Genomic DNA, 18,326 nt, shown 5'->3' with positions numbered 1-18,326 from the left:
AGAGAGGCTAGGAGCGTGAGAGAGAACAGGCTAGCAGTGGAGAGGCTAGGAGAGTGAGAGAGAGAACAGGCTAGCAGTGGAGAGGCTAAGGAGCGTGAGAGAACAGGCTAGCAGTGGAGAGGCTAGGAGCGTGAGAGAACAGGCTAGCAGTAGAGAGGCTAGGAGCGTGAGAGAGAACAGGCTAGCAGTGGAGAGGCTAGGAGAGTGAGAGAGAACAGGCTAGCAGTGGAGAGGCTAGGAGAGTGAGAGAGAACAGGCTAGCAGTGGAGAGGCTAGGAGAGAGAGAACAGGCTAGCAGTGGAGAGGCTAGGAGAGTGAGAGCACAGGCTAGCAGTGGAGAGGCTAGGAGAGTGAGAGAACAGGCTAGCAGTAGAGAGGCTAGGAGCGTGAGAGAGAACAGGCTAGCAGTGGAGAGGCTAGGAGGGTGAGAGAACAGGCTAGCAGTGGAGAGGCTAGGAGCGTGAGAGAACAGGCTAGCAGTGGAGAGGCTAGGAGAGTGAGAGAGAACAGGCAGGCAGTGGAGAGGCTAGGAAAGTGAGAGAGAACAGGTTAGCAGTGGAGAGGCTAGGAGGGTGAGAGAACAGGCTAGCAGTGGAGAGGCTAGGAGAGTGAGAGAGAACAGGCTAGCAGTGGAGAGGCTAGGAGCGTGAGGGAACAGGCTAGCAGTAGAGAGGCTAGGAGCGTGAGAGAGAACAGGCTAGCAGTGGAGAGGCTAGGAGGGTGAGAGAACAGGCTAGCAGTGGAGAGGCTAGGAGCGTGAGAGAGAACAGGCTAGCAGTGGAGAGGCTAGGAGAGTGAGAGAGAACATGCAGGCAGTGGAGAGGCTAGGAGAGTGAGAGAGAACAGGCTAGCAGTGGAGAGGCTAGGAGAGTGAGAGAACAGGCTAGCAGTGGAGAGGCTAGGAGAGTGAGAGAACAGGCTAGCAGTGGAGAGGCGAGGAGAGAGAGAACAGGCTAGCAGTGGAGAGGCTAGGAAGGTGAGAGAACAGGCTAGCAGTGGAGAGGCTAGGAGAGTGAGAGAACAGGCTAGCAGTGGAGAGGCTAGGAGGGTGAGAGAACAGGCTAGCAGTGGAGAGGCTAGGAGCGTGAGAGAACAGGCTAGCAGTGGAGAGGCCAGGAGGGTGAGAGAACAGGCTAGCAGTGGAGAGGCTAGGAGAGTGAGAGATAACAGGCTAGCAGTGGAGAGGCTAGGAGAGAGAGAGAGCAGGCGAGCAGTGGAGAGGCTAGGAGAGGGAGAGAGAACAGGCTAGCAGTGGAGAGGCTAGGAGAGGGTGAGAGAACAGGCTAGCAGTGGAGAGGCTAGGAGAGGGTGAGAGAACAGGCTAGCAGTGGAGAGGCTAGGAGAGTGAGAGAACAGGCTAGCAGTGGAGAGGCTTGGAGAGAGAGAACAGGGCAGCAGTGGAGAGGCTAGGAGCGTGAGAGAACAGGCTAGCAGTAGAGAGGCTAGGAGCGTGAGAGAGAACAGGCTAGCAGTGGAGAGGCTAGGAAGGTGAGAGAGAACAGGCTAGCAGTGGAGAGGCTAGGAGGGTGAGAGAACAGGCTAGCAGTGGAGAGGCTAGGAGAGTGAGAGAACAGGCTAGCAGTGGAGAGGCTAGGAGGGTGAGAGAACAGGCTAGCAGTGGAGAGGCTAGGAGCGTGAGAGAACAGGCTAGCAGTGGAGAGGCCAGGAGGGTGAGAGAACAGGCTAGCAGTGGAGAGGCTAGGAGCGTGAGAGAGAACAGGCTAGCAGTGGAGAGGCTAGGAGAGAGAGAGAGCAGGCGAGCAGTGGAGAGGCTAGGAGCGTGAGAGAGAACAGGCTAGCAGTGGAGAGGCTAGGAGAGAGAGAGAGCAGGCTAGCAGTGGAGAGGCTAGGAGAGGGTGAGAGAACAGGCTAGCAGTGGAGAGGCTAGGAGCGTGAGAGAGAACAGGCTAGCAGTGGAGAGGCTAGGAGAGTGAGAGAGAACAGGCGAGCAGTGGAGAGGCTAGGAGAGTGAGAGAGAACAGGCTAGCAGTGGAGAGGCTAGGAGAGGGTGAGAGAACAGGCTAGCAGTGGAGAGGCTAGGAGAGGGTGAGAGAACAGGCTAGCAGTGGAGAGGCTAGGAGAGTGAGAGAACAGGCTAGCAGTGGAGAGGCTTGGAGAGAGAGAACAGGGCAGCAGTGGAGAGGCTAGGACCGTGAGAGAGAACAGGCTAGCAGTGGAGAGGCTAGGAGAGTGAGAGAGAGAACAGGCTAGCAGTGGAGAGGCTAGGAGAATGAGAGAGAACAGGCTAGCAGTGGAGAGGCTAGGAGAGTGAGAGAGAACAGGCTAGCAGTGGAGAGGCTAGGAGAGAGAGAACAGACTAGCAGTGGAGAGGCTAGGAGAGTGAGAGAACAGGCTAGCAGTGGAGAGGCTAGGAGAGTGAGAGAACAGGCTAGCAGTGGAGAGGCTAGGAGCGTGAGAGAACAGGCTAGCAGTAGAGAGGCTAGGAGCGTGAGAGAGAACAGGCTAGCAGTGGAGAGGCTAGGAGGGTGAGAGAACAGGCTAGCAGTGGAGAGGCTAGGAGCGTGAGAGAGAACAGGCTAGCAGTGGAGAGGCTAGGAGAGTGAGAGAGAACAGGCAGGCAGTGGAGAGGCTAGGAGAGTGAGAGAGAACAGGCTAGCAGTGGAGAGGCTAGGAGGGTGAGAGAACAGGCTAGCAGTGGAGAGGCTAGGAGGGTGAGAGAACAGGCTAGCAGTGGAGAGGCTAGGAGCATGAGAGAGAACAGGCTAGCAGTGGAGAGGCTAGGAGAGTGAGAGAACAGGCAGGCAGTGGAGAGGCTAGGAGAGTGAGAGAGAACAGGCTAGCAGTGGAGAGGCTAGGAGGGTGAGAGAACAGGCTAGCAGTGGAGAGGCTAGGAGAGTGAGAGAACAGGCTAGCAGTGGAGAGGCTAGGAGGGTGAGAGAACAGGCTAGCAGTGGAGAGGCGAGGAGCGTGAGAGAACAGGCTAGCAGTGGAGAGGCTAGGAGAGAGAGAACAGGCTAGCAGTGGAGAGGCTAGGAGAGTGAGAGAGAGAACAGGCTAGCAGTGGAGAGGCTAAGGAACGTGAGAGAACAGGCTAGCAGTGGAGAGGCTAGGACCGTGAGAGAACAGGCTAGCAGTAGAGAGGCTAGGAGGGTGAGAGAACAGGCTAGCCGTGGACAGGCTATGAGAGTGAGAGAACAGGCTAGCAGTAGAGAGGCTAGGAGCGTGAGAGAGAACAGGCTAGCAGTGGAGAGGCTAGGAGAGTGAGAGAGAACAGGCTAGCAGTGGAGAGGCTAGGAGAGTGAGAGAGAACAGGCTAGCAGTGGAGAGGCTAGGAGAGAGAGAGAACAGGCTACCAGTGGAGGCTAGGAGAGTGAGAGAACAGGCTAGCAGTGGAGAGGCTAGGAGCGTGAGAGAACAGGCTAGCAGTAGAGAGGCTAGGAGCGTGAGAGAGAAGAGGCTAGCAGTGGAGAAGCTAGGAGGGTGAGAGAACAGGCTAGCAGTGGAGAGGCTAGGAGCGTGAGAGAGAACAGGCTAGCAGTGGAGAGGCTAGGAGAGTGAGAGAGAACAGGCAGGCAGTGGAGAGGCTAGGAGAGTGAGAGAGAACAGGCTAGCAGTGGAGAGGCTAGGAGGGTGAGAGAACAGGCTAGCAGTGGAGAGGCTAGGAGAGTGAGAGAGAACAGGCTAGCAGTGGAGAGGCTAGGAGGGTGAGAGAACAGGCTAGCAGTGGAGAGGCTAGGAGCGTGAGAGGACAGGCTAGCAGTGGAGAGGCTAGGAGCGTGAGAGAACAGGCTAGCAGTAGAGAGGCTAGGAGGGTGAGAGAGAACAGGCTAGCCGTGGAGAGGCTATGAGAGTGAGAGAACAGGCTAGCAGTAGAGAGGCTAGGAGCGTGAGAGAGAACAGGCTAGCAGTGGAGAGGCTAGGAGCGTGAGAGAGAACAGGCTAGCAGTGGAGAGGCTAGGAGCGTGAGAGAACAGGCTAGCAGTGGAGAGACTAAGGAAAGTGAGAGAACAGGCTAGCAGTAGAGAGGCTAGGAGCGTGAGAGAGAACAGGCTAGCAGTGGAGAGGCTAGGAGAGTGAGAGAGAGAACAGGCTAGCAGTGGAGAGGCTAAGGAGCGTGAGAGAACAGGCTAGCAGTGGAGAGGCTAGGAGCGTGAGAGAACAGGCTAGCAGTAGAGAGGCTAGGAGGGTGAGAGAGAACAGGCGAGCCGTGGAGAGGCTATGAGAGTGAGAGAACAGGCTAGCAGTAGAGAGGCTATGAGCGTGAGAGAGAACAGGCTAGCAGTGGAGAGGCTAGGAGAGTGAGAGAGAACAGGCTAGCAGTGGAGAGGCTAGGAGAGTGAGAGAGAACAGGCTAGCAGTGGAGAGGCTAGGAGAGAGAGAACAGGCTAGCAGTGGAGAGGCTAGGAGAGTGAGAGCACAGGCTAGCAGTGGAGAGGCTAGGAGGGTGAGAGAACAGGCTAGCAGTGGAGAGGCTAGGAGCGTGAGAGAACAGGCTAGCAGTGGAGAGGCTAGGAGAGTGAGAGAGAACAGGCAGGCAGTGGAGAGGCTAGGAAAGTGAGAGAGAACAGGCTAGCAGTGGAGAGGCTAGGAGGGTGAGAGAACAGGCTAGCAGTGGAGAGGCTAGGAGAGTGAGAGAGAACAGGCTAGCAGTGGAGAGGCTAGGAGCGTGAGGGAACAGGCTAGCAGTAGAGAGGCTAGGAGCGTGAGAGAGAACAGGCTAGCAGTGGAGAGGCTAGGAGGGTGAGAGAACAGGCTAGCAGTGGAGAGGCTAGGAGCGTGAGAGAGAACAGGCTAGCAGTGGAGAGGCTAGGAGAGTGAGAGAGAACAGGCAGGCAGTGGAGAGGCTAGGAGAGTGAGAGAGAACAGGCTAGCAGTGGAGAGGCTAGGAGGGTGAGAGAACAGGCTAGCAGTGGAGAGGCTAGGAGCGTGAGAGAACAGGCTAGCAGTGGAGAGGCTAGGAGAGAGAGAACAGGCTAGCAGTGGAGAGGCTAGGAGCGTGAGAGAACAGGCTAGCAGTGGAGAGGCTAGGAGTGTGAGAGAACAGGCTAGCAGTAGAGAGGCTAGGAGGGTGAGAGAGAACAGGCTAGCCGTGGAGAGGCTATGAGAGTGAGAGAACAGGCTAGCAGTAGAGAGGCTAGGAGCGTGAGAGAACAGGCTAGCAGTGGAGAGGCTAGGAGAGTGAGAGATAACAGGCTAGCAGTGGAGAGGCTAGGAGAGTGAGAGAGAACAGGCTAGCAGTGGAGAGGCTAGGAGAGAGAGAACAGGCTAGCAGTGGAGAGGCTAGGAGGGTGAGAGAACAGGCTAGCAGTGGAGAGGCTAGGAGAGTGAGAGAACAGGCTAGCAGTGGAGAGGCTAGGAGAGAGAGAACAGGCTAGCAGTGGAGAGGCTAGGAGCGTGAGAGAACAGGCTAGCAGTGGAGAGGCCAGGAGGGTGAGAGAACAGGCTAGCAGTGGAGAGGCTTGGAGAGAGAGAACAGGGCAGCAGTGGAGAGGCTAGGAGCGTGAGAGAGAACAGGCTAGCAGTGGAGAGGCTAGGAGCGTGAGAGAACAGGCTAGCAGTGGAGAGACTAAGGAGAGTGAGAGAACAGGCTAGCAGTAGAGAGGCTAGGAGCGTGAGAGAGAACAGGCTAGCAGTGGAGAGGCTAGGAGAGTGAGAGAGAGAACAGGCTAGCAGTGGAGAGGCTAAGGAGCGTGAGAGAACAGGCTAGCAGTGGAGAGGCTAGGAGCGTGAGAGAACAGGCTAGCAGTAGAGAGGCTAGGAGCGTGAGAGAGAACAGGCTAGCAGTGGAGAGGCTAGGAGAGTGAGAGAGAACAGGCTAGCAGTGGAGAGGCTAGGAGAGTGAGAGAGAACAGGCTAGCAGTGGAGAGGCTAGGAGAGAGAGAACAGGCTAGCAGTGGAGAGGCTAGGAGAGTGAGAGCACAGGCTAGCAGTGGAGAGGCTAGGAGCGTGAGAGAATAGGCTAGCAGTAGAGAGGCTAGGAGCGTGAGAGAGAACAGGCTAGCAGTGGAGAGGCTAGGAGGGTGAGAGAACAGGCTAGCAGTGGAGAGGCTAGGAGCGTGAGAGAACAGGCTAGCAGTGGAGAGGCTAGGAGAGTGAGAGAGAACAGGCAGGCAGTGGAGAGGCTAGGAAAGTGAGAGAGAACAGGTTAGCAGTGGAGAGGCTAGGAGGGTGAGAGAACAGGCTAGCAGTGGAGAGGCTAGGAGAGTGAGAGAGAACAGGCTAGCAGTGGAGAGGCTAGGAGCGTGCGGGAACAGGCTAGCAGTAGAGAGGCTAGGAGCGTGAGAGAGAACAGGCTAGCAGTGGAGAGGCTAGGAGGGTGAGAGAACAGGCTAGCAGTGGAGAGGCTAGGAGCGTGAGAGAGAACAGGCTAGCAGTGGAGAGGCTAGGAGAGTGAGAGAGAACAGGCAGGCAGTGGAGAGGCTAGGAGAGTGAGAGAGAACAGGCTAGCAGTGGAGAGGCTAGGAGAGTGAGAGAACAGGCTAGCAGTGGAGAGGCTAGGAGAGTGAGAGAACAGGCTAGCAGTGGAGAGGCGAGGAGAGAGAGAACAGGCTAGCAGTGGAGAGGCTAGGAGAGTGAGAGAACAGGCTAGCAGTGGAGAGGCTAGGAGAGTGAGAGAACAGGCTAGCAGTGGAGAGGCTAGGAGAGTGAGAGAACAGGCTAGCAGTGGAGAGGCTAGGAGAGTGAGAGAACAGGCTAGCAGTGAAGAGGCTAGGAGCGTGAGAGAACAGGCTAGCAGTAGAGAGGCTAGGAGCGTGAGAGAGAACAGGCTAGCAGTGGAGAGGCTAGGAAGGTGAGAGAACAGGCTAGCAGTGGAGAGGCTAGGAGGGTGAGAGAACAGGCTAGCAGTGGAGAGGCTAGGAGAGTGAGAGAACAGGCTAGCAGTGGAGAGGCTAGGAGGGTGAGAGAACAGGCTAGCAGTGGAGAGGCTAGGAGCGTGAGAGAACAGGCTAGCAGTGGAGAGGCCAGGAGGGTGAGAGAACAGGCTAGCAGTGGAGAGGCTAGGAGAGTGAGAGATAACAGGCTAGCAGTGGAGAGGCTAGGAGAGAGAGAGAGCAGGCGAGCAGTGGAGAGGCTAGGAGAGGGAGAGAGAACAGGCTAGCAGTGGAGAGGCTAGGAGAGGGTGAGAGAACAGGCTAGCAGTGGAGAGGCTAGGAGAGGGTGAGAGAACAGGCTAGCAGTGGAGAGGCTAGGAGAGTGAGAGAACAGGCTAGCAGTGGAGAGGCTTGGAGAGAGAGAACAGGGCAGCAGTGGAGAGGCTAGGAGCGTGAGAGAACAGGCTAGCAGTAGAGAGGCTAGGAGCGTGAGAGAGAACAGGCTAGCAGTGGGGAGGCTAGGAAGGTGAGAGAGAACAGGCTAGCAGTGGAGAGGCTAGGAGGGTGAGAGAACAGGCTAGCAGTGGAGAGGCTAGGAGAGTGAGAGAACAGGCTAGCAGTGGAGAGGCTAGGAGGGTGAGAGAACAGGCTAGCAGTGGAGAGGCTAGGAGCGTGAGAGAACAGGCTAGCAGTGGAGAGGCCAGGAGGGTGAGAGAACAGGCTAGCAGTGGAGAGGCTAGGAGCGTGAGAGAGAACAGGCTAGCAGTGGAGAGGCTAGGAGAGAGAGAGAGCAGGCGAGCAGTGGAGAGGCTAGGAGAGGGAGAGAGAACAGGCTAGCAGTGGAGAGGCTAGGAGAGGGTGAGAGAACAGGCTAGCAGTGGAGAGGCTAGGAGCGTGAGAGAGAACAGGCTAGCAGTGGAGAGGCTAGGAGAGTGAGAGAGAACAGGCTAGCAGTGGAGAGGCTAGGAGCGTGAGAGAGAACAGGCGAGCAGTGGAGAGGCTAGGAGAGTGAGAGAGAACAGGCTAGCAGTGGAGAGGCTAGGAGAGGGTGAGAGAACAGGCTAGCAGTGGAGAGGCTAGGAGAGGGTGAGAGAACAGGCTAGCAGTGGAGAGGCTAGGAGAGGGTGAGAGAACAGGCTAGCAGTGGAGAGGCTAGGAGAGTGAGAGAACAGGCTAGCAGTGGAGAGGCTTGGAGAGAGAGAACAGGGCAGCAGTGGAGAGGCTAGGACCGTGAGAGAGAACAGGCTAGCAGTGGAGAGGCTAGGAGAGTGAGAGAGAGAACAGGCTAGCAGTGGAGAGGCTAGGAGAATGAGAGAGAACAGGCTAGCAGTGGAGAGGCTAGGAGAGTGAGAGAGAACAGGCTAGCAGTGGAGAGGCTAGGAGAGAGAGAACAGACTAGCAGTGGAGAGGCTAGGAGAGTGAGAGAACAGGCTAGCAGTGGAGAGGCTAGGAGAGTGAGAGAACAGGCTAGCAGTGGAGAGGCTAGGAGCGTGAGAGAACAGGCTAGCAGTAGAGAGGCTAGGAGCGTGAGAGAGAACAGGCTAGCAGTGGAGAGGCTAGGAGCGTGAGAGAGAACAGGCTAGCAGTGGAGAGGCTAGGAGAGTGAGAGAGAACAGGCAGGCAGTGGAGAGGCTAGGAGAGTGAGAGAGAACAGGCTAGCAGTGGAGAGGCTAGGAGGGTGAGAGAACAGGCTAGCAGTGGAGAGGCTAGGAGGGTGAGAGAACAGGCTAGCAGTGGAGAGGCTAGGAGCATGAGAGAGAACAGGCTAGCAGTGGAGAGGCTAGGAGAGTGAGAGAACAGGCAGGCAGTGGAGAGGCTAGGAGAGTGAGAGAGAACAGGCTAGCAGTGGAGAGGCTAGGAGGGTGAGAGAACAGGCTAGCAGTGGAGAGGCTAGGAGAGTGAGAGAACAGGCTAGCAGTGGAGAGGCTAGGAGGGTGAGAGAACAGGCTAGCAGTGGAGAGGCGAGGAGCGTGAGAGAACAGGCTAGCAGTGGAGAGGCTAGGAGAGAGAGAACAGGCTAGCAGTGGAGAGGCTAGGAGCGTGAGAGAACAGGCTAGTAGTGGAGAGGCCAGGAGGGTGAGAGAACAGGCTAGCAGTGGAGAGGCTTGGAGAGAGAGAACAGGGCAGCAGTGGAGAGGCTAGGAGCGTGAGAGAACAGGCTAGCAGTGGAGAGGCTAAGGAGAGTGAGAGAACAGGCTAGCAGTAGAGAGGCTAGGAGCGTGAGAGAGAACAGGCTAGCAGTGGAGAGGCTAGGAGAGTGAGAGAGAGAACAGGCTAGCAGTGGAGAGGCTAAGGAGCGTGAGAGAACAGGCTAGCAGTGGAGAGGCTAAGGAGCGTGAGAGAACAGGCTAGCAGTGGAGAGGCTAGGAGCGTGAGAGAACAGGATAGCAGTAGAGAGGCTAGGAGGGTGAGAGAGAACAGGCTAGCCGTGGAGAGGCTATGAGAGTGAGAGAACAGGCTAGCAGTAGAGAGGCTAGGAGCGTGAGAGAGAACAGGCTAGCAGTGGAGAGGCTAGGAGAGTGAGAGAGAACAGGCTAGCAGTGGAGAGGCTAGGAGAGTGAGAGAGAACAGGCTAGCAGTGGAGAGGCTAGGAGAGAGAGAACAGGCTAGCAGTGGAGAGGCTAGGAGAGTGAGAGAACAGGCTAGCAGTGGAGAGGCTAGGAGAGTGAGAGAACAGGCTAGCAGTGGAGAGGCTAGGAGCGTGAGAGAACAGGCTAGCAGTAGAGAGGCTAGGAGCGTGAGAGAGAACAGGCTAGCAGTGGAGAGGCTAGGAGGGTGAGAGAACTGGCTAGCAGTGGAGAGGCTAGGAGAGTGAGAGAGAACAGGCAGGCAGTGGAGAGGCTAGGAGGGTGAGAGAACAGGCTAGCAGTGGAGAGGCTAGGAGAGGGGGTGAGAGAACAGGCTAGCAGTGGAGAGGCTAGGAGAGTGAGAGAACAGGCTAGCAGTGGAGAGGCTTGGAGAGAGAGAACAGGGCAGCAGTGGAGAGGCTAGGAGCGTGAGAGAGAACAGGCTAGCAGTGGAGAGGCTAGGAGCGTGAGAGAACAGGCTAGCAGTGGAGAGGCTAGGAGCGTGAGAGAACAGGCTAGCAGTGGAGAGGCTAGGAGGGTGAGAGAACAGGCTAGCAGTGGAGAGGCTAGGAGCGTGAGAGAACAGGCTAGCAGTGGAGAGGCTAGGAGAGAGAACAGGCTAGCAGTGGAGAGGCTAGGAGCGTGAGAGCACAGGCTAGCAGTGGAGAGGCCAGGAGGGTGAGAGAACAGGCTAGCAGTGGAGAGGCTAGGAGAGGGTGAGAGAACAGGCTAGCAGTGGAGAGGCTAGGAGAGTGAGAGAACAGGCTAGCAGTGGAGAGGCTTGGAGAGAGAAAACAGGGCAGCAGTGGAGAGGCTAGGAGCGTGAGAGAGAACAGGCTAGCAGTGGAGAGGCTAGGAGCGTGAGAGAACAGGCTAGCAGTGGAGAGGCTAAGGAGAGTGAGAGAACAGGCTAGCAGTAGAGAGGCTAGGAGTGTGAGAGCGAACAGGCTAGCAGTGGAGAGGCTAGGAGAGTGAGAGAGAGAACAGGCTAGCAGTGGAGAGGCTAAGGAGTGTGAGAGAACAGGCTAGCAGTGGAGAGGCTAGGAGAGTGAGACAACAGGCAAGCAGTGGAGAGGCAGGAGGGTGAGAGAACAGGCTAGCAGTGGAGTGGCTAGGAGCGTGAGAGAACAGGCTAGCAGTAGAGAGGCTAGGAGAGAGAGAACAGGCTAACAGTGGAGAGGCCAGGAGGGTGAGAGAACAGGCTAGCAGTGGAGAGGCTAGGAGCGTGAGAGAATAGGCTAGCAGTAGAGAGGCTAGGAGCGTGAGAGAGAACAGGCTAGCAGTGGAGAGGCTAGGAGGGTGAGAGAACAGGCTAGCAGTGGAGAGGCTAGGAGCGTGAGAGAGAACAGGCTAGCAGTGGAGAGGCTAGGAGAGAGAGAGAGAGAACAGGCGAGCAGTGGAGAGGCTAGGAGAGTGAGAGAGAACAGGCTAGCAGTGGAGAGGCTAGGAGAGGGTGAGAGAACAGGCTAGCAGTGGAGAGGCTAGGAGAGTGAGAGAACAGGCTAGCAGTGGAGAGGCTTGGAGAGAGAGAACAGGGCAGCAGTGGAGAGGCTAGGAGCGTGAGAGAGAACAGGCTAGCAGTGGAGAGGCTAGGAGCGTGAGAGAACAGGCTAGCAGTGGAGAGGCTAAGGAGAGTGAGAGAACAGGCTAGCAGTAGAGAGGCTAGGAGCGTGAGAGAGAACAGGCTAGCAGTGGAGAGGCTAGGAGAGTGAGAGAGAGAACAGGCTAGCAGTGGAGAGGCTAAGGAGCGTGAGAGAACAGGCTAGCAGTGGAGAGGCTAGAAGAGTGAGAGAGAACAGGCTAGCAGTGGAGAGGCTAGGAGAGGGTGAGAGAACAGGCTAGCAGTGGAGAGGCTAGGAGAGGGTGAGAGAACAGGCTAGCAGTGGAGAGGCTTGGAGAGAGAGAACAGGGCAGCAGTGGAGAGGCTAGGAGCGTGAGAGAGAACAGGCTAGCAGTGGAGAGGCTAGGAGCGTGAGAGAACAGGCTAGCAGTGGAGAGGCTAAGGAGAGTGAGAGAACAGGCTAGCAGTAGAGAGGCTAGGAGCGTGAGAGAGAACAGGCTAGCAGTGGAGAGGCTAGGAGAGGGTGAGAGAATAGGCCTCGTCGCCGAGCGCAGTCTATCGCCTAAGCTCGACCGGAACAGCCGACCTCGCCTTTTACCGGTATCCACTCACCTCTTCTTTACGCTGCCCGATGGGGCTTGGGGGGGGGGGAAAGGCTCGCCCTGAACTCCACCCTGCGAACCTCACGCGGAATGTTGAGGACGGCTGAGGCCGCCTGAACTTCGTGCCGACGTTCCTGAATGACTCCGCAGAATTTTTTTGCTCCGCTCCCACTCCCTTATATGGCAACAAAAACCCGTTAGTACCCGGATCATCTGACGTCATCCTGCGCATCCAATCGAACGCCCCCGGCCGTTGGGGGGTGGTGGGGGGGGGAGGAGGCTCGTCATCCCCCCCACCCGCGCCGCCGCCCCCGCCCCCCTCCCGCTGTTTACCCAGTGACATCGCTGCCCGTGGCGCTAACGGTGATTGGCTGGGACTGTTGCCGGGGGCTGCAGAGGCGCCGGGGGGTGTCTGAGAGGAGGCAGAAGCTGTGAGGTGACGTCATCGGTTGGGCCCAATCAAAGGTAGACGAGAAGCGACGGCGGTGATTGGCTGGGACTGTTGCCGGGGGCTGCAGAGGCGCCGGGGGGTGTCTGGTGGTGGATGACGCGTTGTGTGCGGGAGACACGCCATATATTAATTCTAGATTTGCATATATTATCAGAGCATGTTGTGTTTGCGTGTTCATCACAAGTGCGTGCGGTTAATGCAGCAGAGTTGATTCCTCGCAAAAAAAGGGTTTTTTTATTGCTAGACAGGGTAAAACTTAATTCTTATTTTTTTAGTTCTTTCGGTAAAGTCACGTAAGTATAAAATAAATCAGAATTTTAACCAGAGTATAGATTCCTGCATTCACGAAAGCTTCAAATCAACATTAATTCTTATTTTCTTCCAAACAGTGACCTGTCTTCGTAACAGACAGAAGCAATTCGAGGCTGTAACCTCTGTCTCGGTGCCATGATGCTTAAGTGAACCGAGGCTGTGTGAAAACAGCGACCTCTGTTTCAGTAACCTCTGTCTTCGTAATAGACAGAAGCAACTCGAGGCTGTAACCTCTGTCTCGGTGCCATGATTCTTAAGTGACCCGAGGCTGTGTGAAAACAGCGACCTCTGTTTCAGTAACCTCTGTCTTCGTAACAGACAGAAGCAACTCGAGGCTGTAACCTCTGTCTCGGTGCCATGATGCTTAAGTGACCCGAGGCTGTGTGAAAACAGCGACCTCTGTTTCAGAGAGGAGCGGTGGCGCAGCGGTTAGCGGCCTCGCCGAGTTCGATTCCCGCACACGGTCAGCAAACGCGAGTGACGATTATCCGAACTGGTCCTGGGCCTCCCCTAGGTCGACTCAGCCTCAAATTGAGTAGCCTATGCGGCGTCTAATCAAAGCCGCTACTTAAAACATTTTTTTGTTAAATTGTCTTTGCATTTTATTTTAGCGGTACAATGTTGTGATGCGTTTGATAATAAATTCGGTTTACTCGGGGAGACAAAGACAGCCGGGCGTGGTGCTGGCCGCCCACCCCTTTCCGTGTACCGTTCCGGCATTCAAGAGGCGCTGCTCGCTGAACAGCACTTGCCCCAGAAGTCCGCCACAGGCTACAACAACACCACCGGTGTGGGGGGGTCTTTTGTCTTTGGTGGCTGTGTCAGTTGTGAAAACAGCGACCTCTGTATCCCGGTGTGGGGGTGGGGGTGTTTGTAACAGACAGATGGAACTAAAGAGGCGTTTGCAACGTCACGTGATTTCCCGACACTTTTGATATCGCCAGAGTTCATTACCCCGCCAACATCGCAGCAGCAGCAGCGGTGTTACTACAACCTCAGGGTTATAACTACAGCAGCAGTGTTGTTACTACTACAACCTCAGGGTTATAACTACAGCAGCAGTGTTGTTACTACTACAACCTCATGGTTATAACTACAGCGGTGTTGTTACTACTACAACCTCAGGGTTACTACTACAGCAGCGGTGTTGTTACTACTACAACCTCAGGGTTATAACTACAGCGGTGTTGTTACTACTACAACCTCAGGGTTACAACTACAGCAAGCGGCGTTGTTACTACTACAACCTCATGGTTACTACTACAGCAGCGGTGTTGTTGCTACTACAACCTCAGGGTTATAACTACAGCGGTGTTGTTACTACTACAACCTCAGGGTTACAGCTACAGCAAGCGGTGTTGTTACTACTACAACCTCAGGGTTACAACTACAGCAAGCGGCGTTGTTACTACAACAACCTCAGGGTTACAACTACAGCAAGCGGCGTTGTTACTACTACAACCTCATGGTTACTACTACAGCAGCGGTGTTGTTGCTACTACAACCTCAGGGTTATAACTACAGCGGTGTTGTTACTACTACAACCTCAGGGTTACAGCTACAGCAAGCGGTGTTGTTACTACTACAACCTCAGGGTTACAACTACAGCAAGCGGCGTTGTTACTACTACAACCTCAGGGTTACAACTACAGCGGCGTTGTTACTACTACAACCTCAGGGTTACAACTACAGCAAGCGGCGTTGTTACTACTACAACCTCAGGGTTACAACTACAGCAAGCGGCGTTGTTACTACTACAACCTCAGGGTTACAACTACAGCAAGCGGCGTTGTTACTACTACAACCTCAGGGTTACAACTACAGCAAGCGGCGTTGTTACTACTACAACCTCAGGGTTACAACTACAGCAAGCGGCGTTGTTACTACTACAACCTCAGGGTTATAACTACAGCAGCGGTGTTGTTACTACTACAACCTCAGGGTTATAACTACAGCGGTGTTGTTACTACTACAACCTCAGGGTTACAACTACAGCAAGCGGCGTTGTTACTACTACAACCTCAGGGTTATAACTACAGCAAGCGGCGTTGTTACTACTACAACCTCAGGGTTATAACTACAGCGGTGTTGTTACTACTACAACCTCAGGGTTACAACTACAGCAAGCGGCGTTGTTACTACTACAACCTCAGGGTTACAACTACAGCAAGCGGCGTTGTTACTACTACAACCTCAGGGTTACAACTACAGCAGCGGTGTTGTTACTACTACAACCTCAGGGTTATAACTACAGCAGCAGTGTTGTTACTACTACAACCTCAGGGTTACAACTACAGCAGCAGTGTTGTTACTACTACAACCTCAGGGTTACTACTACAGCAGCGGTGTTGTTACTACTACAACCTCAGGGTTATAACTACAGCAGCAGTGTTGTTACTACTACAACCTCAGGGTTACTACTACAGCAGCGGTGTTGTTACTACTACAACCTCAGGGTTACAACTACAGCAAGCGGCGTTGTTACTACTACAACCTCAGGGTTACAACTACAGCAAGCGGCGTTGTTACTACTACAACCTCAGGGTTACAACTACAGCAAGCGGCGTTGTTACTACTACAACCTCAGGGTTACAACTACAGCAAGCGGCGTTACAACTTCTTCCTTGGGAACGCGAGCAGCCAAGTGAAAGTTCGTGCCCGCGTCGCCGACTTGAACACGGCCCACGACTTCCCGCCACTTGCAGCACACACACACACACGTACACACACACACACGGCACACACACGGTGAGATTCACAAGCAACACACTCTCTCACGCTGTGTGAACATGCGGTGCTGGATAACGCGCGCGACATCCACACGCGGGTTGTTGTTGTTGTTGTTGCCACAAGGTTGTGTTGTTCCACACGCGGGTTGTTGTTGTTGCCACAAGGTTGTGTTGTTCCACACGCGGGTTGTTGTTGTTGCCACAAGGTTGTGTTGTTACACACGCGGGTTGTTGCCGCAAGGTTGTGTTGTTCCACACGCGGGTTGTTGTTGTTGCCACAAGGTTGTGTTGTTACACACGCGGGTTGTTGTTGCCGCAAGGTTGTGTTGTTCCACACGCGGGTTGTTGTTGTTGCCACAAAGTTGTGTTGTTCCACACGCGGGTTGTTGTTGCCGCAAGGTTGTGTTGTTCCACACGCGGGTTGTTGTTGTTGTTGTTGCCACAAGGTTGTGTTGTTACACACGCGCTGTTTTACAACAGACGGTATTCACGCAAACAGCCAAACTCGCCACGTTTGTATCCTGTAACAGTACTTGAGACTCGGTTCGAAGCATTCGTGACTTGCAGGAATTACTCTTTGCGTGTTTTTTTCGGTAAAGTCACGTACGAATAAGAAATAAATTAATGAAATGACGTGATAGCGTAGGACGTTTCGGCCGCAACACAAGCGGCCATCATCAGGTACAGAAGAGCTAAATTTGAACGCGACTCCCACTGTGTGCTGTCTCTGTGCTGGTCCGCTCTGCTTGAATGTCTGTGTGTGTGTGCGGTCTGTGTTTTGAAGTTCATACTTAACTTGCAGTTTAGCAATCTTTGAAATAGCGTCATCAATCAGACTATGCGTTGATTGTGTTTTGACCGACCGTCTGCGTTGCTTTATATGGTTTCCAAATTTTGCTAAACCTTGTCTGTTTTGGTATGCTTCCCCCAGTATTCACACACTACACACACAGTACTCACACACTACACACACAGTACTCACACACTACACACACAGTACTCACACACTACACACACAGTACTCACACACTACACACAGTATTCACACACTACACACAGTATTCACACACTACACACCCAGTATTCACACACTACACACACCGTACTTACACACATTACACACAGTATTCACACACTACACACACAGTACACACACACTACACACACAGTACACACACACTACACACACAGTACTCACACTACACACAGTACTCACACGCTACACACACAGTACTCACACACTACACACAGTACTCACACACTACACACACACTACACACACAGTACTCACACACTACACACACACTACACACACAGTACTTACACCCTACACACACAGTACTCACACACTACACACACAGTATTCACACACTACACACACCGTACTCAAACACATTACACACAGTATTCACACACTACACACACAGTACACACACTACACACACACTACACACACAGTACTCACACACTATTCACACACTACACACAGTACTCACACACTACACACACACTACACACACACTACACACACAGTATTCAGACAATACACACAGTATTCACACAATACACACACAGTACTCGCACACTACACACGGTACACACACTACACACACAGTATTCACACACTACACACAGTATTCACACACTACACACCCAGTATTCACACACTACACACACCGTACTTACACACATTACACACAGTATTCACACACTACACACACAGTACACACACACTACACACACAGTACACACACACTACACACACAGTACTCACACAGTATTCACACACTACACACACAGTACTCACACACTACACACAGTACTCACACACTACACACACAGTACACACACACTACACACACAGTATTCAGACATTACACGCAGAGTACTCACACACTACACACACAGTGCTCACACACTACACACACAGTACTCACACACACAGTACACACACACTACACACACAGTACACGCACGCTACACACACAGTACTTACACACTACACACAGTACTCACACACTACACACACAGTACACACACACTACATACACAGTACACACACACTACATATATTACTATGTATTATATAAAGAGGCTACCTGGGGTAGCTTTGTCTGTGTCTGTGTATGAGAGCACTTGCCCCTACAGCCCCGCTAGAGGCTACCTGGGGTAGCTTTGTCTATGTATGTTTTGACAGCACTTGCCCCGACAGCCCTGCTAGAATTTATCTGGGTTAGCTTTGTTTGTATCTGTGTGAGAGCACTTGCCCCTACAGCCCTGCGAGAGGCTACCTGGGGTAGCTTTGTCTGTGTTTGTGTAACAGCACTTGCCCCTACAGCCCTGCTAGAGGCTACCTGGGGTAGCTTTGTCTGTGTCTATGTAAAAGCACTTCCCCCTACAGCCCTGCCAAAGGCTACCTGGGGTAGCTTTGTCAGTGTCTGTGGAACAGCACTTGCCCCCACAGCCAGCTAGAGGCTACCTGGGGTAGCTTTGTCTGGATGAGTGGGTGGGTGTTTGAGTGAGGGGGTGAGTTGGTGAGTGAGATTCTAGTTTTTACCACAAGAGGGCAGCATTGAGTCGCGAAATAATTTGTGTGGGGGGAGTGGTGGTGCAGTGGTTAGCGCACGTTGAGTGTGTGTGGGGAGTGGTGGTGCATTGGTTAGCGCACTGTGTGTGAGTGGTGGTGCAGTGGTTAGCGCACTGTGTGTGAGTGGGGAGTGGTGGTGCAGTTGTTAGCGCAATGTGTGTGTGTGTGGGGAGTGATGGTGGTGGTGGTGTTGTAAACATCGCTAGAACTGGGAGAGAGACAAAGGCGGTCGGGCGTGGTGGTGCTGGCCACCCACTCCCTCTGTGTGTGTAGCCACAGTGACGGTAGCCTTCATAGGTGCTATTGCTCAAAGCACTTGCCCCTACAACCAGAAAGATTCTACCTGGGGTAGCTTTGTCTGTGTCTCTGTGACAACATTTGCCCTGACAACCAGCTAGAGGCTACCTGGGTAGCTTTGTCTATGTATGTTTTGACAGCACTTGCCCCTACAGCACTGCTAGAATTTATTTGGGTTAGCTTTTTTGTATCTGTGTGGCAGCAATTGCCCCTACAGCCCTGTGAGAGGCTACCTAAGGTAGCATTGTCTGTGTTTGTGTAACAGCACTTGCCCCTATAGCCCTGCTAGAGGCTACCTGGGGTAGCTTTGTCTGTGTTTGTGTAACAGCACTTGCCCCTACAGCATTGCTAGAAGGTACCTGGGGTAGCTTTGTCTGTGTCTGTGTATGAGAGCACTTGCCCCGCTAGAGGCTACCTGGGGTAGCTTTGTCTATGTATGTTTTTACA

At 53.9% G+C, this 18,326-nt stretch overlaps 1 pseudogene; it reads right to left on the bottom strand.

The window, feature by feature from the left end:
- Positions 1–11,746, bottom strand: part of LOC142908924 (volume-regulated anion channel subunit LRRC8E-like) — a 121,824-nt pseudogene extending 110,078 nt beyond the window's left edge.
- Positions 11,747–18,326: the final 6,580 nt, after the last annotated feature.

This window comes from Petromyzon marinus, unplaced genomic scaffold (genome assembly GCF_048934315.1).
Source record: "Petromyzon marinus isolate PM22_M1 ecotype Great Lakes invasive population unplaced genomic scaffold, UKy_Petmar_22M1.pri1.0 PM_G_Scaffold_11, whole genome shotgun sequence".
NCBI classification, from domain to species: domain Eukaryota; kingdom Metazoa; phylum Chordata; class Hyperoartia; order Petromyzontiformes; family Petromyzontidae; genus Petromyzon; species Petromyzon marinus.
Note: the sequence above shows the minus strand (reverse complement) of the source record. Positions and strands in the feature narration are given on the sequence as shown.